Here is a 26,821-nt window from a genome sequence, read left to right as displayed (position 1 = left end):
AGCTGTTTTAAAATGTACTTAATTGGCTTTCTACTCATTAAGAACAAATATATTCGAGATATTTGGAGATACACCAGTGTTTCCCACACATTCATTTATTTGTGGCGGCCCGCCACGAAAGAATTACATCCGCCACAATTTAAAAATTTTTTTTTTTTTTTTTTTTTGTCCTGTCCAGCTTCTCAGGCAAATCATATAGTAGATGTAGATGTAAATGTAGATGATCATATAGTAGATGTAGATGCCCATATAGGCTGTTCACATTTACTTTACAAAAGAGAAGTGCAGGATACTTCTCTTGTTGCCTTATTTGTATTTGACCACTACTGTTTTCTGTTTATTTGTTACTGACTGTGGCAGGACACCTCTGCCTCTGTTTCACTTTATGTTGCTGGTAAATAATATGCTTGTAGTAGTAGGCTAAAGTTAAATTATTTAGTATGCACTAATTAAAGGGGCAGAGACATTTTAGCTTTTATATTTTATAAGATATATTTTTTGTAAGAACCATAATTAATAAATATATTTCAGTGAATAACTTATTGTTCAAATCTGTATATAAATATGTACGTAAAGTGTTGTAATTATATTGTAAAATGGATGGATGGATGGACGTTTAAAACAAAACTGTTATTATTAATTTGGAAGTATACATTTTTTGAGCCTTTTTAGAGAAAATCATATCATTGTAGTAAATTATGCAAATTACTCGATGATGTCATGGTGATAACGCCCATAGCCACGCCCCCACCGCCACCGGTATCTTGGCAGTTTATGGGAAACACTGTAATCTTCTATTAAATACCTATAGACTGTAAAAAAAAATAATTAAAAACATAAAAAATAAAAAAATAAAAAATTAAAAAATAATTAAAAAAAATAAAAATTTAAATTTAAAAAAAAAAAAAAACAACTTATAGACTGTCTTGATCCAGGTCATTTTTATGCAAAACGCAATAGACACAAAAAAAAATAAAAAATGTGTTGTTGTAAACAACTGTCACATAACATGTATAATAAATTGGGAAAGGAAATGGTTTATTTCATTAAATAATACAGTTGTTCCCCAGTTTTCTCCAAAACTGTGCCCCAATTTTGGTATCTTGTAGTTTATCTTGGTTATCAGATGGCCATTACACGTAACAAAACCAGTTAGTTTTCCCGTTTATCAATCCGCGGAATCAAATACCCGAACAAAGAATCCCGTGGGTTGGTGACTCGGTCTTTGTACTTTTGTTTTATAAAGTATGACTGCAAATAATCCCCCACCAGGCCAAAGAAAGCTGCGAGTGCAAGCACTTTGACGAAAGGTGAGAAACACTACTGCAGTGGTTCTTAACCTTGTTGGAGGTACCGAACCCCACCAGTTTCATATGTGCATTCACCCAACCCTTCTTTAGTGAAAAATAAAATGTTTTTTCTTAATTTAATGATGTTATTATATTAAATAAATACTAATAAAGATATATTTTACAAACAGAAAGTTACAGGAATGTACACATGATCCCATGTTTACATCTCATTGTGCAACATGTGAATGTTTTAGTGGGACCTAAATGCGATATCTGAAAGGGGTACAAATGATTTCTAAAGCAGACATACAACACTAGTACACAGCTCATGAAAAACAAAAATGTTTGTTATTGTCATTGTAAGTGGGCCAAAACACTTATATTAGAAAATAATCTCATGGAAATGACTCCTGTCATTTGATTATAATAATAAAACATGTAACTTGTTATTTAGTCAGGTTTGGGACTGGTGTCCTGCTGGTGTGACCACATTTGACGTTGCTCACATGTGCTCCACTGAATGCTCAAGGAGTTTTTGCGTTTGCTCAAGCATATGGAAAATTAGAGGGAACATTGTTTGGGGGTATCATTAATACGCCGATAGAGAGAAGTTTTTATTTACACGATGAGTCGGGTGTGTCTTGACCTCCGCGGCGGAGGATCCGTCGAACCGCGGAGGCCGACTCACCGAACCCCTAGGGTTCGATCGAACCCAGGTTAAGAACCAGTGCACTACTGAATTCATGAAAGAGCTCGTAGCTAAGTATGTTAAATGTAGTAGGGGTGTCTCTATAAAACATTTTCACTTCCGATACGATACCAATATCGGAGCCTTTCTTAGACCTACATACTTTTATCATTTTGTAGAGTGGAATGTTAAAAAATTGAAGACGTTTTTGCCATCTGATTACTCATATAAGACTAGATTTTCGGTGCAGACTGCGACCAAAAACTAGAATGGGCAGCAAAATGGATGGAATTAGCATGTAGCATCTTCTCTATGGAAAACTCACTCTGTGCTCAAACTGATGGAGAGTCAATACTTGTTTGGTGAGTTTTGTTTTTTCTGATATTGGGCATTATTTAGTTTTATGCACCACTAAGCGGTCTGCAGCACACCAATCAGAGGTTTGACAAACCAGTCGTGGGTGCATGGGCTCAGAAATTACTAGTGAAAACAGTCACTAAGTTTCCATGCACTAAATTAGTCTGATTATATAATTGGATGATATAATAGTTCCGTTTTTTTGTATTTTTACACCTACATGTGAAGTCCAAGTGTCACTCTCTAATTGGTCATACACCATGTGCCTACCGTACACTAGGGGGGGGCGCTTATTTTATTTTAGCGCAGATTACTGAATTGCTTTTCCGGTTGACCTATGACGTCACACAAGGCATTGCGGATCCTTACAACTTGTTTTAAGGGATATCCGCTGTAATTTTGGCCACAGATGACTAATATTATGTCTCTAATGGCTATGCTGATGTCAAATAGCAAACAGCATCAAGAAATGATCTTGGATTGCGGTATGAACATGACGCTACTACCAAAACTGTATCAGGGCAGATGCAGGTCCGAAGCAAAGAAAGACCAACGGAAGAGTTTTTCCTGAGGAATTTTAGGACGGAGATCATGGAAACAACACTTCTGAATGTCTGCGAGTTCATTCAAAAGGCTCTGTGGATTGATAGAAGCTTTAAATCTGAAGGAAAAGACAGTCCGTGCCCCTACCGATACTGTTCCAGATTAAGCTTAGTATTGTTCTGGACTATCTTGCCAGTTGTGTGGAATACAAGGTTTGTGTACACTTTATTCTTTGCCTTGTAATATACCTGCTTCATTATATTTCATCTCATTCATATTTTTGTTTGGGAGTCCCAATTAGGCTGACATTTTTCATTTCCTTATCTACCTTGTTAAATAAATCTTTGTTTCTGTTTTTCTACCATTGATGCACTTCAACATGTTCTGTCGTTTTAATTTCTGAAGCAACTAAACAGTCTTCTCCCTATTATTCCAATTATTGTTTATGTTTTTATTGAATGTTATCTGCTTCCGGGTTACATCCCGCTCGTTTAGATTGGTGCATGAGCAATAAGACCTACTCAGAGCGCTATTCCCCGCACCTGCTTTGCTTTAGCAATCAAGAATATTTAAGTTGCTGCTATCCTTCTTTGTGGGGATTGTTGATTGTCATGTCATGTTCGGATGTACATTGTGGACGCCGTCTCTGCTCCACACGCTGTAAGTCTTTGCTGTCGTCCAGCATTCTGTTTTTGTTTACTTTGCAGGCAGTTCAGTTTTAGTTTCGTTCTGCATAGCCTTCCCTAAGCTTCAATGCCTTTTCCTAGCAGCACTCGCCTTCTGTTTATTTTTGGTTTAAGCATTAGATACCTTTTTACCTGCACACTGCCTCCCACTGTCGTCTGCATATCAGTGGCCTAGTGGTTAGAGTGTCCGCCCTAAGATCGGTATGTTGTGAGTTCAAACCTCGGCCGAGTCATACCAAAGACTATAAAAATGGGACCCATTACCTCCCTGCTTGGCACTCAGCATCAAGGGTTGGAATTGGGGGTTAAATCACCAAAATTGATTCCCGGGCGCGGCCACCGCTGCTGCCCACTGCTCCCCTCATCTCCCAGGGGGTAAACAAGGGGTTGGGTCAAAATGCAGAGGACAAATTTCACCACACCTAGTGTGTGTGTGACATTCATTGGTACTTTAACTTTAACTTCAATTTAAGAAGAGTACTGGTTTTCAGAATAGAATAGAACAGAATACACTTTATTGTCATTATATTTACATACACTAGCGTTCAAAAGTTTGGGGTCACATGTAAATGTCCTATTTTTGAAGGAAAAGCACTGTACTTTTCAATGAAGATAACTTTAAACTAGTCTTAACTTGAAAGAAATACACTCTATACATTGCTAATGTGGTAAATGACTATTCTAGCTGCAAATGTCTGCTTTTTGGTGCAATATCTACATAGGTGTATAGAGGCCCATTTCCAGCAACTATCACTCCAGTGTTCTAATGGTACAATGTGTTTGCTCATTGGCTCAGAAGGCTAATTGATGATTAGAAAACCCTTGTGCAATCATGTTCACACATCTGAAAACACTTTAGCTCGTTACAGAAGCTACAAAACTGACCTTCCTTTGAGCAGATTGACTTTCTGGAGCATCACATTTGTGGGGTCAATTAAACGCTCAAAATGGCCAGAAAAAGAGAACTTTCATCTGAAACTCGACAGTCTATTCTTGTTCTTAGAAATGAAGGCTATTCCACTAAATTGTTTGGGTGACCCCAAACTTTTGAACGGTAGTGTATAACGAGATTAAGGACTCCAATTTAGTGTAGTAGTGGGAACAAATATGGGATAAAAATAATAATAATAATGGATTAGATTGTATATCGCGCTTTTCTATTGTTAGATACTCAAAGCGCTCACAGAGAAGTGGGAACCCATCATTCAGTTCACACCTGGTGGTGGTAAGCTACATTTGTAGCCACAGCTGCCCTGGGGTAGACTGAATTACACAAGAAGTAATAAAGATCAAATTAAAAATTGAAATAAATAGACTATCCAATAAAAATACTAAGCAATCCTGTACAATATACAAAATAATGTACAATATAATATATACCGTAATTTCCGGACTATAAGCCACTACTTTTTCCCCTCGTTCTGGTCCCTGCGGCTTATACAAGGGTGCGGCTTATATACGGCCTGTTCTTCTCCGACACCAACGAAGAGGATTTCGGTGGTTTTAGTACGCAGGAGGAAGACGATGACACAATGATTAAAGACTGACTTTTCATATACCGGTAGGCTGGTTATTTTGATAACGTACAGGCGAGCACTTTGTATTACTTTGCACCGTTGTATTATTTGTACTCTGCACGAATGCTGTTCGCCATGTCAAAGATGTGAAAGTTTGATTGAATGATTGAAAGATTTATTGTTAATAAATGGGACGCTTTGCGTTCCCAAACAGTCATCTCTGTCCCGACAATCCCCTCCGTGGTAGCAGGAACCCCTATATACTACGCTAATTACACATCAAAACCCTGCGGCTTATACAAGGGTGCGGCTTATATATGGAGCAATCTGTATTTTCCCCTAAATTTAGCTGGTGCGGCTTATAGTCAGGTGCGGCCTGTAGTCAGGTGCGGCTTATAGTCCGGAAATTACGGTAACAATTTTAAAAAGTTATAACAATTATATAACAATATATAATTTTCAAGTGCATAATCCAGGTGTGTTACTTCGACTTTTCAAACACCGAACACGTCGGATTAAGGTGTTTCCATGGGTTGTAGGAGGCTTATTTAGAGCCGAACTATTTGAGAAATCGGACTAGTTTAGTGCATGGACACAAACTTAGTGTGTTTTAATTGTTTTACTATTACCCCTCATTTCTCAGTGAACATTCAATTAATCTTAATGACAAAGTTCCAACCTAAGAACCGGATTGTTGATTAACTGCGCTCTACCGTGTTAGGCCTTTCTTCTTGTGGCCCTCTACTGGCCAGCTGGTGTATGACATACACACAGGAATGGTCACACAGTCTGTTGAAGCATGTAATCACACATGTGGGAAACACACACAGAAGGGGAGGAAGGGCGGCACTTAAAAGTCGGGATGAGACGAGAAGGTTTTTAAAATAGAACAAACAAAAAAAGAGGAACTTGGAAAACAGTCTGCCTAACACACATGTTGAGTTTCAGAGGTGAAAGTCTGGAAGACAACAACGTTGCGACAACAACAACGGTGACAAAACGCCTCTGCTGTTTCTTCACAGCACCAGCGGAAGAGGTATTGTTTCAAAAAAGAACGAGTCACTCTGAGGCGACGTGATTTTTGTGCCTCTGTGGGCACAACAGTGCTTTTGTCTGCACAGCGGCACACCGCACTCTCACACCCATGCACACTTGTCATTGTTGCGTCATGACGACTCCATTAATGCTGCAATACAACATCATTCTGGGAGAAAACATGCTGGTGCAAAACAAATACATGAATTCAAGTATTTTCTACTATAATGAGACTTCCCCAGGTCTAACATTCGATTGCACTGGTTGACCTGCAAAATCTAGGATTTCACAGAGGACCTGATGTCTCCAGCCTGTTTTTGGGTAGTGCATTTTGAGCACAGGAAGTCAGCCAAAACGTATTTAAAGGCCTACTGAAATGTGATTTTCTTATTTAAACGGGGATAGCAGGTCCATTCTATGTGTCATACTTGATCATTTCGCGATATTGCCATATTTTTGCTGAAAGGATTTAGTAGAGAACATCGACGATAAAGTTGGCAACTTTTGGTGGCTGATAAAAAAGCCTTGCCTGTAGCGGAAGTAGCGTGACGTCACAGGTTGTGGAGCTCCTCACATCCGCACATTGTTTACAATCATGGCCACCAGCAGCGAGAGAGATTCGGACCGAGAAAGCGACAATTTCCCCATTAATTTGAGCGAGGATGAAAGATTTGTGGATGAGGAAAGTGAGAGTGAAGGACTAGAGGGCAGTGGAAGCGATTCAGATAGGGAAGATGCTGTGAGAGGCGGGTGGGACCTGATATTCAGCTGGGAATGACTACAACAGTAAATAAACACAAGACATATATATACTCTATTAGCCACAACACAACCAGGCTTATATTTAATATGCCACATAACAAACACCTCCCCCCTCCCGTCCAGTGTTTCCCATAAACTGCCAAGATACCTGTGGGGGCGTGGCTATGGGCGTGGCTATGGGCGTGGTCGCCTTGACATCATCGAGTAATTTGCATAATTTACTACAACGATATGATTTTCTTACTAATTAATAATAACAGTTTTGTTTTAAACGTCCGTCCATCCATCCATCCATTTTACAATATAATTACAACACTTTATGTACATATTTATATACAGATTTGAACAATAAGTTATTAACTGAAATATATTTATTAATTGTGGTTCTTACAAAAAATATATCTTATAAAATATAAAAGCTAAAATGTCTCTGCCCCTTTAATTAGTGCATACTAAATAATTTAACTTTAGCCTACTACTACAAGCATATTATTTACCAGCAACATAAAGTGAAACAGAGGCAGAGGTGTCCTGCCACAGTCAGTAACAAATAAACAGAAAACAGTAGTGGTCAAATACAAATAAGGCAACAAGAGTATTATCCTACACGACCGCAAATACACCGCTTCCCACCTACAGTTTTCTTCTTTGCTGTCTCCATTGTTCATTAAACAAATTGCAAAAGATTCACCAACACAGATGTGCAGAATACTGTGGAATTTTGCGATGAAAACAGACGACTTAATAGTTGGCCACAATGTTGTCCCAAAATGTCCGCTAAAATCTGTGACGTCACGCGCAGGCGTCATCATACCGAGACGTTTTCAGCAGGATATTTGGCGGGAAATTTAAAATTGCACTTTAGTAATCTAACCCGGCCGTATTGGCATGTGTTGCAATGTTAAGATTTCATCATTGATATATAAACTATCAGACTGCGTGGTCGCTAGTAGTGGCTTTCAGTAGGCCTTTAATTGCTATGATGTGATATAACGAATAGGTAGGAGTAAATAAGCTTTGCATCCTCTTACTTCCTTTCGGACATGTTGAACTGTGAACTGTAAACAATTTTGATGTTTTTTCCGACTAAATGCGCATAGGAAATAATGGAAAGAGAAATAACCTGTTCCAGCGTCAAACCTGACTGTACTGAAAGTGTTTTAATGTTTTAAACCAGGAGTGTCAAAGGTGCAGCCTGCAGTTATTTTTTTAACAGCCTGCAGAAAATTCTAAAAAATACTCTTACTAAGAAAACAAATAAAAAATACAACTTGAATAAATGACAAAAAAAGGTCTAATGTGACAAGAACATGTTGGCGCTAGAGATGTCCGATAATATCGGCAGTCCGATATTATCGGTCGATAAATGCTTTGAAATGCGATAGCGGAAATTATCGGTATCAGTTTCAAAAAGTACAATTTATGACATTTTAAAACGCCGCTGTGTACACAGACGTAGGGAGAAGTACAGAGCGCCAATCAACCTTAAAGGCACAGCCTTTGCGTGCCGGCCCAGTCACATAATATCTACGGATTTTCACACACACAAGTGAATGCAAAGCATACTTGGTCAACAGCCATACAGGTCACACTGAGGGTGGCCGTATAAACAACTTTAACACTGTTACAAATATGCGCCACACTGTGAACCCACACCAAACAAGAATGACAAACACATTTCGGGAGAACATCCGCACAGTAACACAACAGAAATGCAACAGAACAAATTCCCAGAACCCCTTGCAGCACTAACTCTTCCGGGACGCTACAATATACACCCCCCCCTCCCCCCACCTCAACCTCCTCATGCTCTCTTTTAGGGAGAGCATGTCCCAAATTCCAAGCTGCTGTTTTGAGGCATGTTAAAAAAGATAATGCACTTTGTGACTTCAATAATAAATATGGCAGTGCCATGTTGGCATTTTTTTTTCCATAACTTGAGTTGATTTATTTTGGAAAACCTTGTTACATTGTTTAATGCATCCAGCGGGGCATCACAACAAAATGAGGCATAATAATGTGTTAATTCCACCACTGTATATATCGGTATCGGTTGATATCGGAATCGGTAATTAAGAGTTGGACAATATCGGAATATCGGATATCGGCAAAAAAGCCATTATCGGACATCTCTAGTTGACGCTAATAAGAAGTTGACATGCAGACTGTTTTTTTGCTTCTTTAAAATGTTTTGAAAATGAAAAAAAATATCAAAACGACCCCAGCATTGTGTGATTTTTAGTGGCCATCATGATAACAAGTTTGGACACCCAAAAAAAAATCAGAAGAATCATCCTTTTGAATTTGGATTAATCACAGTAAATGACTTGCTTGCATAATGTACATTAACTTTTAAAACATCCCCCAATATTTTCCACACAATGTTATTGTGAGAATATCATATGCAGTTTTTTTACATGGTAAAGTCATTTATTTGCTCCAAACTTGCAGTTTTATATAGATCAATCAGAGTGTATTTTGAAGTAAAATTTGCATTCTTCTTTCCATTGACATATATGTTGACCTGATCACCACCCACACCCCCTTTCAAATAACCATCCACTGTTAAGGTAAAAGAGCATGTGGGCTCAAAATATATTGGTGTGTATTAATCTGCGTTTAAACATGATTAATGCAATATTTTTTAGTGAATAATTGCACGCGTTAAAAGTTTGACAGCCCTACAAACACCATTGTGTAGCAATGTTTCACAATAACTAGTATTCCATTATCCATCTGGTTGTAAAGGACTGCACAGTCAGCAAATGACCGACTTTTGCATCATGTATCCATTTAGGCCATGTCTACACTAAGCCGGATAACCCCTTAAACCTGGGGTGTCCAAACTTTTTCCACTGAGGGCCGCACACGGAAAAATTAAAGCATGTGGGGGCCATTTTGATCTTTTTCATTTTCAAACTATAACAAAATATATGCATTTTTTATTTATTTTACCATAAAGGGTCTCAGTCATTAAAATGTTAAAAATAGGTCATATTATTATTATTTTTTTATTATTTAACACTTACAGTAAATCTCTATATCAACTTCAAGTTTATATAAAGTAATACAAAATAACATAAATTTTTTTTATGGCTTTTCTGTCAAAAACAACTTTGTTTTTTTTATAGTAAAACTGAAATATGCGGTATTTAGTAATTAGAGCCCTAAAAGATCAATAATGCAGGACACCATTGATTTTAATTATTTCATATTTTTGAGTAATCACAGTGAAAAGATAAATAAAAAATCACTAAATATATTTGGGATCCAAAAGGTGCCCCACTCATAAAGTGATACATTTGTATTAGGTTTTTCTTTTACTTTCAACACTTAAGTTACGAGATCAACTTCAGATATATCTGTCCATTTTATGCTGGAACTATTATTTTGTTTGTTTTATGCGCTTTTGTCAAAGAAAACTTTGATGTTTTTATATGGCTACTACACAATATATGCAATATTTACCACATAAAACATTTTAAAGTGAAATATTTGAATTAATTGGAGCCCTGAAAATAACTCATTATAACATGGATTTTTTTTCATTATTTATTTTTTTTGAGCAATGGCAAAAAAAAGAAAAATGAAGAAAGACAAAAGAAAAAAAACAGCCTGCATGGCAGCTTTTGTGTCAACATTGCAACTTTTTCTCGTTAGATTTCACCTCATTCCACTTTTTTTTATGTTCTTTTTTATTTTTACAATAGTATTTCCAGAATGTGTGGCGGGCCGCTAAACAATTAGCTGCGGGCCGCAAATGACCCCCGGGCCGCACTTTGGACACCCCTGCCTTAAACGAATAATTATTTAGCCTAAGCCCCTTTTCAGCCACACTATACCAGCGTTTAAGGTCCCCCTCCTCGGACAAATGTTTACACGGGTAAATCAGCCGTGTATTTCTTGAATCTCCGGCTCTTAGCTTTGTATGGACTCATTGATCGTTTACAAAGTGAGTTCGGAGAGGAAGTGACGCCAGAAAGAACACGCCACAGCCAGCTTCATAATAAAGCGGTTTCGTAACTCGGAGCTAACCACTGGAAATATGGAGGCGAGTCATCCAGACATGCCCGTGTTTCTCCTTCTACATGTACAGACGCTTGTGGAAATCACACATGAATACCTTAAGAGAAAGCCATTGCAGCTATTTGGGATACAACACTTCTCAGACGGCAAGAGAACTTTCCAATGTCCAGGTCAGCTGTGATGCTACTTAGCGAAAAACTCCGTCCATTTGTCGAAGGAGAGTCAACAAGAATGTCAGCTACCGTGGATGTGATTAAAAAAAAGGTAGCGTTTGCTTTGTATTACCTGGCCGTCGAGGGAAAACTACAGAAAACGACGAATGCATTTGGACTGGCAAAGCAGACTGTATCGGTTATTGTCCGCCATGTATGTCGCCGACTCAACGTCTAGGTCAGTGGTTCTTAACCTTGTTTGAGGTACCGAACCCCACCAGTTTCATATGTGCATTCACCGAACCCTTCTTTAGTGAAAAATTAAAAGTTTTTTTTTTAAAGCAAGACAAAGTTATATGTTTTTTTTACTGGTGCACAAAATGAACTGTTCAAAGAACAAAACCAACACAGTGCATAAACTCACAACAAACTACACACCTGCAAATCAGATGGAAAATTAGAGGCAACATTGTTTGGGGGTATCCATAGTACGCCGATAGGGAGAAGTTTTTATTTACAAGATGAGTCGGGTGTGTCTTGACCTACGCGGCGGAGGCTCCACCGAACCCCTGAGGCCGACTCACCGAACCCCTAGGGTTCGATCGAACCCAGGTTAAGAACCACTGGTCTATGTCCAGAGTATATAAAGTCACCAAAAAGGAATGGACAATGAAGGTGAAGGCAAAAGAGTGAGGAGTGTCCTGACCAGATATCTAGATCCCTAGACTGATTGATGTAAAATGTTCTTTATCACATTGTTTACATGTCTAATAAAGATTTGGTTAATTTATGAGGTCTCAGGTGTGATTCACTACAATAGACACACTGGATTGCAGTTAATTGAAATACCACAACACTGGATATTGTTCAGATAAGTTGAACTTGCACACAAAGCAACACTGGAGGTGACTATGACGATCTCAGCAACCCCCGCGACCCCGAACGGGACAAGCAGTAGAAAATGGATGGATGGATGCGTACTAGGTCGCGTTACACCGGCGGACGGAGGGAGGCGTGGGTCTTAAATGGTGGCATTGTTGTGTGTGGACACGGATAAGGTTATGTGTGATAACCTTATCCGGCTTAGTGTCAACTGGGCTTTAGACAACAGTCATACCCTTTTGGCATTAAGAGGGTGTTTTTTTAAAATGGTCATCATTAACGACGATGTGAGCTAATCATCACTGCCAGTCACTAAACGGCCTGCAGCCTGGCACCAGACGACAGGTGACTTCATGTCTACCTTTTCAGGACAATGCCAAGGAGGGCTGCGGGGGGACGGCAGTCATCCTGTTTCCATCAAGAGCCGAATTAACGTAATGAATGACTGAATGAGTTATATTGGGAGTGAAACTGAAGGGCTGGGTGTTTGCTCCAACACCACCTACCACCTCCACCGCTCCATGCAGCTGGAGGAGGAACCCTCAGACTTCATCTTGCTGTCCAGAGAGTCGAGACCCTGGTCACCCCCCTTACAAGATTAGAGAGCAAAGTTGTCAGGAGGCTCACCTGCTCCACTGTAACACCCCAAAGGACCCTAACAGCCATGCCCTGGAGAGCTGCACTTTGAAGTACACCCTTCTCCAACCCCCACCAGCACTTATAGATGCTGACAATGCACCCTCATTAAAGCGCTGCCCTTCTTCCTTTCAACCTCCCGGCTCGCACACGTCTATGTTTGGCTCGCTGCTGCTTGAAGAGCTTCGCAATCAAAGAAAACGTGAGCATGCACATACTTGCTTGCTTGGCATAATAATAGAGTACGGACTCTTGATTTGATGCATCAGTACTAGACGAGCAACCAACGCTTATTTCCTTCTAGTAGGAAAGAAAAGGTTTGAAAAGGGTCAGTCTCTCTAAAGCCATTGTATAGAAAGCAAAATATCTAATTCAGTGGTTCTTAACCTGGGTTGGATGGAACACTAGGGGTTCGGTGAGTCGGGCTCAGGGGTTCGGCGGAGGTCAAAACACACCCGACTCATCGTGTAAATAAAAACTTCTCCCTATCGGCGTATTACGGATACGACAACAGCAGAAGTCAGACTGATTTGCAGGTGTGTCATTTGTTGTGAGTTTATGCACTGTGTTGGTTTTGTTGTTTGAACAAGGTGATGTTCATGCACGCTTCATCAAGTGCACCAGTAATAAAACATGGTAACACTTTAGTATGGGGAACATATTCACCATTAATTAGTTGCTTATTAACATGAAAATTAGTAACATATTGGCTCTTAACTAGTCATTATTAAGTACTTATTAATGCCTTATTCGGCATGGCTTTATTATAACCCTAACCCTCTAACCCTGGCTCTAACCCTCTAACCCTAACCAAATAACTCTAAGTTAAATCTTTGTTACTTAGAATATGTTCCCCATACTAAAATGTTACCAAAAACATATAACTTTGTCTTGAATTTGGAAAAAAAATACATTTTATTTTTCACTAAAGAAGGGTTGGGTGAATGCGCATCTGAAACTGGTGGGGTTCCGTACCTCCAACAAGGTTAAGAACCAGTGATCTAATTAAAACAATGCACTAGGGTTGTACGGTACACCGGTAATTAGAGATGTCCGATAATATCGGCCTGTTGATATTATCGGCCGATTAATGCTTTAAAATGTAATATCGGGAATGATCGGTATCGGTTTCAAAAAGTAAAATGAATGACTTTTTATAACAGCGCTGGAGCGGTACATATCCGATAAAACACGGACATAGGTCATACTTGCCAACCCTCCCCATTTTCCCGGGAGACTCCCGAATTTCAGTGCCCCTCCCGAAAATCACCCGGGGCAACCATTCTCCCGAATTTCTCCCGATTTCCACCCGGACAACAATATTGGGGGCGTGCCTTAAAGGCACTGCCTTTAGCGTCCTCTACAACCTGTCGTCACGTCCGCTTTTCCTCCATACAAACAGCGTGCCGGCCCAGTCACATAATATATGCGGCTTTTACACACACACACAAGTGAATGCAAGGCATACTTGGTCAACAGCCATACAGGTCACACTGAGGGTAGCCGTATAAACAACTTTAACACTGTTACAAATATGCGCCAAACTGTGAACCCACACCAAACAAGAATGACAAACACATTTCGGGAGAACATCCGCACCGTAACACAACATAAACACAACACAACAAATACCCAGAATCCTCTGCAGCACTAACTCTTCCGGGACGCTACAAGGTGTGTGTGTGTGTGTGTGGGTGGGAGGAGGGTATTTTGTAGCGTCCCAGAAGCGTTAGTGCTGCAAAGGATTGCGGGTATTTGTTCTGTTGTGTTTATGTTGTGTTACGGTGTGGATGTTCTTCCGAAATTTGTTTGTCATTCTTGTTTGGTGTGGGTTCACAGTGTGGTGTATATTTCCAACAGTGTTAAAGTTGTTTATACCGCTACCCTCAGTGTAACCTGTATCGCTGTTGATCAAGTATGCCTTGCATTCACGTGTGTGTGCGTACAGAAGCCGCACATATCTTGTGACTGGGCCGGCACGCTGTTAGAATGGATGAAAAGTGGACGTGACGACAGCTCGTAGAGGACTTTAAAGGCAGTGCCTTTAAGGCACGCCCCCAAGACTGTGGTCCGGGTGGACTATGAGATATAATGACTGATGAACACCTTCATTGGATAATGAAGGTTGCCTCAGCTCAAAGCCTGAGCCCCGACATGAATGAACTAGCATCCAAGAAAAGATGGCAGGTATCTGGCTTGGGCACATCAGATTAGATCGGTGTGTTGCAAACTGAGCAGTTTCAAGTCCTGAATGGTTATTTTATTTTCAAATTTATTAGCCTGTGGAAAAAGTTCATGTTGATATTTACCTCAGAAGGCTGCAAATAGAAAAGAGGCATTCAATTTTTATTTAAATTGTATTTGATATGTATTTGCAATGCATACTTGGTCAACAGCCATACAGGTCACACTGAGGGTGTCCGTATAAACAACTTTAACACTGTTACAAATATGCGCCACACTGTGAACCCACACCAAACAAGAATGACAAACACATTTCGGGAGAACATCCGCACCGTAACACAACAGAACAAATACCCAGAACCCCTTGCAGCACTAACTCTTCCGGGACGCTACAATATACACCCCCCGCTACCACCAAACCCATCTCCCGAATTCGGAGGTGTCAAGGTTGGCAAGTATGCTCTAGTATACTCTGGACTGAAGCTGTGTGCCTTCATTGTTTTTGTAGCTGGTTTTTTGAGCCATGTTTAAAAAATAAAAAAAATAATGCACTTTGTGAAAGTCAAAGTACAGTATTTCCCATAGTTTTAGTGGGTATCAGGATTATCTCATGGAGAGCATGTCCCAAATTCCAAGCTGCTGTTTTGAGGCATGTTAAAAAAAATAATGCACTTTGTGACTTCAATAATAAATATGGCAGTGCCATGTTGGCACTTTTTTCCATAACTGGAGTTGAAGTTGTTCTCTTATTTTGGAAAACCTTGTCTTTGATTGATTGATTGAAACTTGTATTAGTAGATTGCACAGTGAAGTACATATTCCGTACAATTGACCACTAAATGGTAACACCCCAATACGTTTTTCAACTTGTTTAAGTCGGGGTCCACGTTAATCAATTCATGGTAAAGTTACATTGTTTAATGCATCCAGCGGGGCATCACAACAAAATGAGGCATAATAATGTGTTCATTCCACCACTGTATATATCGGTTGATATCGGAATCGGTAATTAAGAATCGGATTTTGGATATCTGCAAAAAAGCCATTATCGGACAGCCCTACCGGTAATAGTATAGTACCGCGATACTAATGAATCATATTCAGTACTATACCACCTCTGAAAAGTACCGGTCCGCCAGTAGTTGAAAAACATGTTTTCTATGGTGTCTGAATGTTTTCTGCCGGCTTGTGGTTGGCGACGCCTGGCTTATATCAGTACTCATTTTTTCCCCCGCGGACGACCCCAATTCCCCCTCTCTAAAAATCTAACTAAAGATGATGTTAACAAACAAAAAAAAAAACGGAATTAAGCCGTGAGGTCCAATTCTATGTGACAGCTCTCGCTGACGGCCACCATTGTTCAGTGCAAAAGGCTCCGCGTGCTCGCTGCAGCGTGTGACAGCACAGAAAGAAAAGCCCCTGAAAATCAGCCGTAAGTGGTTTTGTCACAACAATGACATCAAAAAGCGCCCTGGAAATGTGCTGCCTGATATTGTTGGTGGTTGGAAGTGGGGGGTTGAAGTGGGGAGACAGGGGGGGGCATTGTTTTGCCAGAGATAGCAGGCAGAAAAGAGCAGGGCGGAGGGGCTGCGTTGTCAATAGGAAGAGCCCCACTGTACCAATACAACCCCCTACTTGCAGCTCGCCATCGCATGTGCGGCTCAGACGCAGCCTTGTGGGGGTGCGCCTTTAAAGGCCTACTGAAATGCGATGTTCTTATTTAAACGGGGATAGCAGATCCATTCTATGTGTCATACTTGATCATTTCGCGATATTGCCATATTTTTGCTGAAAGGATTTATTAGAGAACATCGACGATAAAGTTGGCAACTTTTGGTTGCTGATAAAAAAGCCTTGCCTAGAAGTAGCGTGACGTCACAGCTTGTGGAGCTCCTCACATCTGCACATTGTTTACAATCATGGCCACCAGCAGCGAGAGCGATTCGGACCGAGAAAGCGACGATTTCCCCATTAATTTGAGCGAGGATGAAAGATTTGTGGATGAGTAAAGTGCAAGTGAAGGACTAGAGGGCAGTGGAAGCGATTCAGATAGGGAAGATGCTGTGAGAGGCGGGTGGGACCTGATATTCAGCTGGGAATGACTACAACAGTAAATAAACACAAGACATATATATACTCTATTAGCCACAACACAACCAGGCTTATATTTAATATGCCACATAACAAACACCTCCCCCCTCCCGTCCATACAACCCGCCAATACAAATCAAACACCCGCACAACACACTCAATCCCACAGCCCAAAGTACCGTTCACCTCCCCAAAGTTCATACAGTACATATATTTCCCCAAAGTTACGTACGTGACATGCACATAGCGGCACGCACGTACGGGCAAGCGATCAAACGTTTGGAAGCCGCAGCTGCGTACTCACGGTACCACGTATCCAACTCAAAGTCGTCCTGGTAAGAGTCTCTGTTGTCCCAGTTCTCCACAGGCCAATGGTAAAGCTTGACTGTCATCTTTCGGGAATGTAAACAATGAAACATCGGCTGTGTTTGTGTTGCTGCAGTCGGCCGAAATACACCGCTTCCCACCTACAGTTTTCTTCTTTGCTGTCTCCATTGTTCATTAAACAAATTGCAAAAGATTCACCAACACAGATGTCCAGAATACTGTGGAACTTTGCGATGAAAACAGACGACTTAATAGCTGGCCACAATGCTGTCCCAAAATGTCCTCTACAATCCGTGACGTCACACGCAGGCGTCATCATACCGAGACGTTTTCAGCAGGATATTTGGCGCGAAATTTAAAATGTCACTTTAGTAATCTAACCCGGCCGTATTGGCATGTGTTGCAATGTTAAGATTTCATCATTGATATATAAACTATCAGACTGCGTGGTCGCTAGTTTTGGGTTTCAGTAGGCCTTTAAGACTCCATAGTTCCCGTTTTTGTACACCCTTGTTTGTTTTAGCTTCCATGAAGACTTATTAGTTTCACCTGCCTCATGTGTTCGGGACACGCACCTGCTCTAATCAAGAGACTATTATTTAAGCCTGTCTTTGCCAGTTAGCTGGCAAAGACAGCTTGATGACGCCATCTTTGCGGGCTGGCGTCATTGCTTGTGTCATGCGATTAGCTTGTTTCATGCTTAGTTCATGCTGCTCGTTTTCATGTCCAATCCCAAGTTTTTGCTAGTTGTTCGATTCATGCCGTGTCCACGTAAGTGTTAGTTGTTTCATGCCACAGTAAGTCTTGTTTGTTCCATGCCATAGTCCATGTTAAGTGTTTAGCTTCTATGTTTCCTGCTTTAAGTTGTTTTTGTTCGTTAGCTTCTCGTGTGAAAGGCACGCTTGCCTTCGGGTTGTTTTCTGTTTTTTGTACCCTTTTGAGTTTTGAATAATGACATATGTTCCTACCTGCTACCCTTGTCCGGAAAAGTCAGTTTGCATCCCGGGAGAACAAACTTCGCAGCAAGCTGCGACCCCCCCGTCATGACAGTAGCTGATCTGGATAATTTCTAATGTTATCTAATATTATCTTACGTTTATGATACAAGCTTCAACTTTTTGTGTGTGTACATATGCGTGTGTGTGTGTGTTAGCGTCCCTACCTACACCCACAGAGAGACAAAGAGAGTGGGTGACTGACAAGAGGCTTTACTCGGTTTCTTTCATTCCGCTTTAGGCCACTCAAAATGGTAGACTTAGGCCATGTCTACACTAATGCGTTTAACCCCTAAACAAATAATTATTTAGCCTAAGCCCCGTTTCAGCCACACTAAACCATCGTTTAAGGTCCCCCTCCTCGGACAAATTTTTACACGGGTAAGTCAGCCGTGTAATTATTGGATCTCCGGCACTTAGCTTTGTATGGACTCATTGATGGTTTACAAAGTGAGTTCGGAGAGGAAGTGACTGGAAATATGAAGGCGAGTCATCCAGACATGCCCGTGTTTCTCCTTCTTCTACATGTACAGACGCTTGACGAAATCACACATGAATACATTAAGAGAAAGCGATTGCAGCTATTTGGGATACAACACTTCTCAGTTGGCAAGAGGACTTTGGAATGTCCGGGTCTGCTGTGATTCTACTTAGCGAAAAACTTTGTCCATTTTTCGAAGGAGAGTCAACGAGAATGCGAACTCCCGTGGATGTGATAAAAAAAAAGGTAGCGTGTGCTTTGTAACAAGTGATTACATTTTGGGGCTGATCAAGATCCCCGTCTGGATTCACTATTTCTTTTACCATTAGGAGGTCGGATCCGGCAGAAGTTGGCGCTCTTTGAGTGCTTTTCTAGTTCAATAAGGTTTGTGTTCTGGATCTCATATTGTACAGATGTGCCTAATGAAGTGAAGTGAAGTAAATTAATTAAGTTTCTTCTCAACCTGAGGACAATTGGTCAGCTCAAACATTTGCCTTTGAGCAATCTAATCCAACCTTCAGGTGGCCTGACGCTCCCCCCAAAGTCCCTACCAGGCTGATAACAACCAGCAATCAGCCAGCCTTGTCTGGACATGTGACGTGAAACAAGCCTCGGCAGCTCTGGTGACACGACTGCATCTTGAGAAACAGCTGCGGGGGCTTTTTACCAAGAAGAGTAAGCTATGTTTGTACCACCCGAACCCTTCTCTTCTCTGCCTGGAATCTGACAGATGTACATTTTCTTCAGGATGCACATCTATGACGGTGTCATTCCTGGCATGGTGACGCATGCTGACTCACCTGACAGACTTTTCCATTGTGTCTTATGCATCTAGAGAGACAGCTAAATGACGATTACTGTACCCTCAAGGCTGAGGAACTTATTTAAAAAGAACAAACACAACATTTTGAATTGCTGAGCTGCCTGCAACCTCAACTGCGACAGGTGCAATTGTTTTTCTGGAATCCATCAGCAGGCAAGACTTCCAACACCCTTGTCTCACCTCTTTCAAACAGAGGCGACATTGCGCAGTCTTTCGGATGCCTTGTTTGGAGGCCGAGTCGACCGCGCAGACATCAGACGGTAAACAGCAGGCACTCCATAAACAGCTACCTGCCTGGGGGCAGACGGCATCGTGTGAGGTCCGGGCCTCAATGGTCTCTTGACACCATGCAGTGTTGGATTGCTTTGCAAATAGTATGCATAGAGACAACATACTATAGCAGACTTTAACGTCACAGTTTTAGGAGAGCTGTACAGAACTTGAACGCGTGGTTTAACACACGTCTGCTGAATGTCTGCTCTTAGACACCTTGCACTGATAACACATTTCTTTGTACTTTTAAATGCAACAACAATAAAGTCCATTCCATTCTCGTCAGAGCAGACAAGAGACGCACGCCCTGTCTGTGCAAAGCTGCAACTGTTTCTGCCTTGGTTGAGTTGGGAATGTTTCATCACTGTCACGCTTCAAACTAAAATAAACCAATCGTTCATGAGTAAATGAGCCAGTCAATAGATTTGGTTCGTTTGTGAGTATCACAACCATCTCAGTCTTTTAATTACATTTGATATTCTAACATTTAGCAATGTAAAACAAATAGAAATACAACAAAACTAAGAATCTACAGAAGAAAGTTCACTTACAGTTCTAATCATAATTTGCATTTTTTAACTCCATCCATCCATCTTCAACCGCTTATCCGGAATCGTGTCGCGGGGTCTACAGCTCCAGCAGAGACCCCCAGACTTCCCTCTCCAGAGCAACATTTGCGACTTCCTCCTGGGGAATCCCGAAGCGTTCCCAGGCCAGAGAGGAGATATAATCCCCCCATCTGGTCCTTGGCCTGCCGCGGGGCCTCCTCCCAGTGGGACGTGCAAGGAGGACCTCCCTAGGGAGACGCTCTTGAGGCATCCGCACGAGATGCCCGAACCACCTAAGCTGGCTCCTTTCCAAGCCAAGGAGCAGCGGCTCTACTCTGAGTCTCTCTCGGGTGACTGCACTTCTCACCCTATCTCTAAGGAAGATGCCAGCCACCCTTCTGAGGAAACTCATTTGGGCCGCTTGTATCCGCGATCTTATTCTTTCGGTCATGACCCACACTTCATGACAATAGGTGAGAGTAGGAATGTAGATAGCTCGGTAGACCGAGAGCTTTGCCTTCTGGCTCAGCTCTCGTTTGGTCACAACAGTGCGGCAGAGAGACTGCAATACTGCCCCAGCTGCTCCGATTCTCCGGCTGATTTCCTTCTCCATCTTACCGTCACTCGTGAACAAGACCCCAAGATACTTAAACTCCTCCAACTGGGACAGAGTCTTGTCCCCTACCCGGACTGTACAAACCATCGGTTTCCTGCTGAGAACCATGGCCTCAGATTTGGAGATGCTGATCCTCATTCCAGCCGCTGAACACTCGGCTGCGAACCGATCCAGTGAGAGCTGAAGGTCACAAACCGAAGGTGCCATCAGGACCACATCATCTGCAAACAGCAGTGACGCAACCTTTAGCCCCCCGAGACGTATACCCTCTCTGCCATGGCCACGACTCCGCCTAGAAATCCTGTCCATGAAAATCACAAACAGGATAGGTGACAGAGCGCAGCCCTGGCGGAGACCAACCCAATTTTTTAACTCGCACATCTTATTTTCTTTAAAGGCCTACTGAAAGCCACTACTAGCAACCACGCAGTCTGATAGTTTATATATCAATGATGCAATCTTAACATTGCAAGACATGCCAATACGGCCAGGTTAACTTATAAAGTGACATTTTAAATTTCCCGCGAAACTTCCGGTTGAAAACGTCTCGGTATGATGACGTTTGCGCGTGACGTCACGTAGTGAACGGAAGTATTCAGACCCCATTGGATCCAATACAAAAAGCTCTGTTTTCACCATATAATTCCACAGTATTCTGGACATCTGTGTTGGTGATTCTTTTGCAATTTGTTTAATGAACAATGAAGACTGCAAAGAAGAAAGCTGGGTATTAGCGGCTGGCTGCAGCAACACAACCAGGAGGACTTTGAGATGGATAGCAGACGCGCTAGCCGCCGACCTCACCTTGACTTCCTCCGTCTCCGGGCCGCCGACCGCATCTATGATCGGGTGAAGTCCTTCGTCGCTCCGTCGATCGCTGGAACGCAGGTGAGCACGGGTGTTGATGAGCAGATGAGGGCTGGCTGGCGTAGGTGGATAGCTAATGTTTTTAGCATAGCTCTGTCGAGGTCCTGTAGCTAAGTTAGCTTCAATGGCGTCGTTAGCAACAGCATTGTTAAGCTTCGCCAGGCTGGAAAGCATTAACCGTGTAGTTACATGTCCATGGTTTAATAGTATTGTTGATCTTCTGTCTATCCTTCCAGTCAGGGATTTATTTCTTTTGTTTCTATCTGCATTTAAGCATGATGTTATCACGTTAGCTCCGTAGCTAAAGAGCTTCGCCGATGTATTGTCGTGGAGATAAAAGTCACTGTGAATGTCCATTTCGCGTTCTCGACTCTCATTTTCAAGAGGATATAGTATCCGAAGTGGTTTAAAATACAAATCCGTGATCCACAATAGAAAAAGGAGAAAGTGTGGAATCCAATGAACCCTTGTACCTAAGTTACGGTCAGAGCGAAAAAAGATGCGTCCTGCACTGCACTCTAGTCCTTCACTCTCACGTTACTTTCTTTCATCCTGGCTCAAATTAATGGGGTAATCGTCGCTTTCTCGGTCCGAATCGCTCTCGCTGCTGGTGTAAACAATGGAGAAATATGAGAAGCCCTTCAACCTGTGACGTCACGCTACTTCCGGTACAGGCAAGGATTTTTTTATCAGAGACCAAAAGTTGCGAACTTTATCGTCGATGTTCTCTATTAAATCCTTTCAGCAAAAATATGGCAATATCGCGGAATTATCAAGTATGACACATAGAATGGATCTGGTATCCCCGTTTAAATTTAAAAAATTCATTTCAGTAGGCCTTTAAGTTTATGGATTTCAATGCCTTGAAGTTGATAATTCTACTATTTGCTAATAATACAGTAGATGTCTAATTAAAAAATAAACACCATTGTTCTGCCATGATACATTTAATTTTCTTTTCACCATGCAAAAATTACATCTAGTACTTGTTATTTTTTTAAAAAGGGACCTATTAGGCAAAACCTACTTGTTTTACTTATCGGTACTGTTTTTTGTATTTGTATACGTGCAGAAGTCCCGAAAATTTGAAATCAAACCATGAAAGCATGGCGGAGATCATTACAAACCCCGTTTCCATACAAGTTGGGAAATTGTGTTGGATGTAAATATAATCGGAATACAATGATTTGCAAATCCTTTTCAAGCCTAACAAAATGAGGCATAATAATGTGTTCATTCCACGACTGTATATATCGGTATCGGTTGATATCGGAATCGGTAATTAAGAGTTGGACAATATGGGATATCGGCAAAAAAGCCATTATTGGACATCTCTAATATTAGGCAATATCGCTCACATTGTTACCAAGCAGCACACAACGAAAAGAAGCGCAAAACCTGCCAGAAATGTGAAGTGATTTTCTATTTTTAAAGCGCTGAATCCATTTTCAAGTAACCCCTTCAAAATGTGTTATTTAAATAAACACTAGGCAATCTTACTAAAACACCGCCAAGATTAAAAAAAAAAGTCTGGTCTCCGTAGCAACTTGCACCCGACTAACACAAGGAAGTCTCCATAAACCTCCATCAAGTATGGCAACAACGAGAGATGACTTTTTTTGTGCTAAAAACGACAACTTCACGCACAAACCTGGCCCTTCCCCTTTTAAGTGCAGGTCAGATCCCGAGTTGTAAATTCCAGCAGGTCCGCCCCCAACGCCCCAGCAGTGACGTCCTCGCTGCAACCGCCTCGCCCCCGCTCCAATCCACGACCAATCTCCTACACAAACATCCCCAGCCCACAGCTATAAATCCTGGCCCGGGAAACACAGTACGACCACAAGCTGGCACAAAAACATCCTTTAGCATCACGGGGTGTGTGTGGGGGGTTACAGCTACCCCCCACCCCACTGACAAATCAGTCTTTTCTTTTCTCCTGCAAGCAGACACCCATTAAGCCATTATGTCGTTAGGGCTGCTCTTGCGATTGAAGGCGCCACCCGCGAGCGGCCACTTGAGCTGGCACGCTTGTGCGGGTATTCATGGCCACGTCACTGCTGGCTTTCCCCCTAAAACGGCAGTGGCAAGACCCTCCGATTTTATGGTGGAAACACATGCAACATTAACTTCAAAGTATGTGTCTGTTTGAAGGTGTTTCGCAATGTCGCCGTTCTTCATGAAAAGCACTGACGGAGCATGCCCACCCTCTCCTTCGTGGAGGGGGGGGGGGGGGGGGGGGGGGGCATACATTCAGTGACCACAGATGACGCACTAGCTGTCCAAAGTCGGGATCCAGGGTGGACCACTCATCTGTGCATCAGTTGGAGACGTCTCTGCCCTGTTGACCTGTCTCCACTCAGGATGATCTCCTGCTGGCCCCACTATGGACTGGACTCACACTATTATGTTAGATCCACTATGGACTGGACTCACACTATTATGTTAGATCCACTATGGACTGGACTCACACTATTATGTTAGATCCACTATGGACTGGACTCTCACACTATTATGTTAGATCCACTATGGACTGGACTCACACTATTATGTTAGATCCACTATGGACTGGACTCACACTATTATGTTAGATCCACTATGGACTGGACTCACACTATTATGTTAGATCCACTATGGACTGGACTCTCACACTATTATGTTAGATCCACTATGGACTGGACTCTCACTATTATGTTAGATCCACTATGGACTGGACTCTCACTATTATGTTAGATCCACTATGGACTGGACTCTCACTATTATGTTAGATCCACTATGGACTGGACTCTCACACTATTATGTTACATCCACTATGGACTGGACTCTCACACTATTATGTTAGATCCACTATGGACTGGACTCTCACTATTATGTTGGATCCACTATGGACTGGACTCTCACACTATTATGTTAGATCCACTATGGACTGAACTCTAACACTATTATGTTAGATCCACTATGGACTGGACTCTCACACTATTATGTTAGATCCACTATGGACTGGACTCTCACTATTATGTTAGATCCACTATGGACTGGACTCTCACACTATTATGCTAGATCCACTATGGACTGGACTCACACTATTATGTTAGATCCACTATGGACTGGACTCTCACACTATTATGTTAGATCCACTATGGACTGGACTCTCACACTATTATGTTAGATCCACTATGGACTGGACTCTCACTATTATGTTAGATCCACTATGGACTGGACTCTCACACTATTATGTTAGATCCACTATGGACTGGACTCTCACTATTATGTTAGATCCACTATGGACTGGACTCTCACACTATTATGTTAGATCCACTATGGACTGGACTCTCACTATTATGTTAGATCCACTATGGACTGGACTCTCACACTATTATGTTAGATCCACTATGGACTGGACTCTCACTATTATGTTAGATCCACTATGGACTGGACTCTCACACTATTATGTTAGATCCACTATGAACTGGACTCTCACACTATTATGTTAGATCCACTATGAACTGGACTCTCACTATTATGTTAGATCCACTATGGACTGGACTCTCCCACTATTATGTTAGATCCACTATGGACTGGACTCTCACTATTATGTTAGATCCACTATGGACTGGACTCTCACACTATTATGTTAGATCCACTATGGACTGGACTCTCACAATATTATGTTAGATCCACTATGGACTGGACTCTCACTATTATGTTAGATCCACTATGGACTGGACTCACAGTATTATGCTAGATCCACTATGGACTGGACTCTCACACTATTATGTTAGATCCACTATGGACTGGACTCTCACTATTATGTTAGATCCACTATGGACTGGACTCTCACACTATTATGTTAGATCCACTATGGACTGGACTCTCACTATTATGTTAGATCCACTATGGACTGGACTCTCACACTATTATGTTAGATCCACTATGGACTGGACTCTCACTATTATGTTAGATCCACTATGGACTGGACTCTCACACTATTATGTTAGATCCACTATGAACTGGACTCTCACACTATTATGTTAGATCCACTATGAACTGGACTCTCACTATTATGTTAGATCCACTATGGACTGGACTCTCACACTATTATGTTAGATCCACTATGGACTGGACTCTCCCACTATTATGTTAGATCCACTATGGACTGGACTCTCACTATTATGTTAGATCCACTATGGACTGGACTCTCACACTATTATGTTAGATCCACTATGGACTGGACTCTCACAATATTATGTTAGATCCACTATGGACTGGACTCTCACTATTATGTTAGATCCACTATGGACTGGACTCACAGTATTATGCTAGATCCACTATGGACTGGACTCTCACTATTATGTTGGATCCACTATGGACTGGACTCTCACACTATTATGTTAGATCCACTATGGACTGGACTCTCACACTATTATGTTAGATCCACTATGGACTGGACTCTCACTATTATGTTAGATCCACTATGGACTGGACTCACCCTATTATGCTAGATCCACTATGGACTGGACTCACACTATTATGTTAGATCCACTATGGACTGGACTCTCACTATTATGTTAGATCCACTATGGACTGGACTCTCACACTATTATGTTAGATCCACTATGGACTGGACTCTCACACTATTATGTTAGATCCACTATGGACTGGACTCTCACTATTATGTTAGATCCACTATGGACTGGACTCTCACACTATTATGTTAGATCCACTATGGACTGGACTCTCACTATTATGTTAGATCCACTATGGACTGGACTCTCACACTATTATGTTAGATCCACTATGGACTGGACTCTCACACTATTATGCGGTACCAGACAGAGGTGGTTTTTGGGTGCGTTCAAAGACCTCTGAAAAGAAATAAGAAATAATAATTGATTTTATTTGGAATGCAGTTTTTATTTAAATAAATCTTAAAGTGCTACGGTACAAACCAATATTTAAAACAATACAAGTTTAGCCATTAAAACAGATAAAATACTCAGACTAAAACAGTATTAGTTGGGAGAGTGGTTGTGTCAGCAACCT

At 41.5% G+C, this 26,821-nt stretch overlaps 1 protein-coding gene across 1 annotated transcript in view; it reads right to left on the bottom strand.

Annotated features, from left to right (window-relative positions):
- LOC133631188 (rho GTPase-activating protein 29-like) overlaps positions 1-26,821 on the bottom strand; it is a 106,461-nt gene that overhangs the window by 54,931 nt on the left and 24,709 nt on the right. The window lies entirely within an intron of this gene.

This window comes from Entelurus aequoreus, linkage group LG16, assembly GCF_033978785.1.
Source record: "Entelurus aequoreus isolate RoL-2023_Sb linkage group LG16, RoL_Eaeq_v1.1, whole genome shotgun sequence".
Taxonomy (NCBI): Eukaryota; Metazoa; Chordata; class Actinopteri; order Syngnathiformes; family Syngnathidae; genus Entelurus; species Entelurus aequoreus.
This window is presented reverse-complemented; position numbering and strand designations above follow the sequence as displayed.